At 40.5% G+C, this 546-nt stretch overlaps 1 non-coding gene across 1 annotated transcript; it reads left to right on the top strand.

Annotated features, from left to right (window-relative positions):
• The first annotated feature begins 213 nt into the window (after positions 1-213).
• On the top strand, positions 214-320 carry LOC121204048 (small nucleolar RNA R71). The gene has a single exon (XR_005898976.1). It is a non-coding gene; the product is annotated as a small nucleolar RNA R71 (small nucleolar RNA).
• The last annotated feature ends 226 nt before the right edge of the window (positions 321-546 follow it).

The following is a 546-nucleotide window of genomic DNA, read 5'->3' as shown; positions in this document are numbered from 1 at the left end:
GTAACCGCGTCGAGGTTGAAAACACCGGCTGCTTTTGTCGACTTTGTTCTCATGACTTGCCACTGATAGTTATTCAATGACATCTCTTCAATAAATTCGTAAGCCTCTTTAGGTGTTTTGTTGTTCAAAGTTCCACCGACGGCTGTGTCGATAAGTTGCCTTGTTGAGGGGTTCACACCATTGTAAAAAGTCTGAACCTGTAACCATAAAGATAACCCATGGTGAGGACACTTTCTCAATAGGTCTTTGTATCTCTCCCATGCATTATAAAGAGTTTCTAGATCCATCTGCACAAAAGAAGAGATATCATTCCTCAATTTAGCCATTCTAGTCAGCGGAAAATATTTAAGTAAGAATTTTTCGGTCATTTGTTCCCAAGTAGTGATTGACCCTCATGGTAACGAGTTCAACCACTATTTAGCCTTATTCCTCAACAAAAATGGAAACAACCGAAGGCGTATGGCATCATCAGAAATGCCATTGATCTTAAAAGTGTCGCAGAACTCTAGAAAATTTGCCCAATGAGTGTTTGGATCCTCGTCCTGC

This window comes from Gossypium hirsutum, chromosome A07, assembly GCF_007990345.1.
Source record: "Gossypium hirsutum isolate 1008001.06 chromosome A07, Gossypium_hirsutum_v2.1, whole genome shotgun sequence".
NCBI classification, from domain to species: domain Eukaryota; kingdom Viridiplantae; phylum Streptophyta; class Magnoliopsida; order Malvales; family Malvaceae; genus Gossypium; species Gossypium hirsutum.
This window is presented reverse-complemented; position numbering and strand designations above follow the sequence as displayed.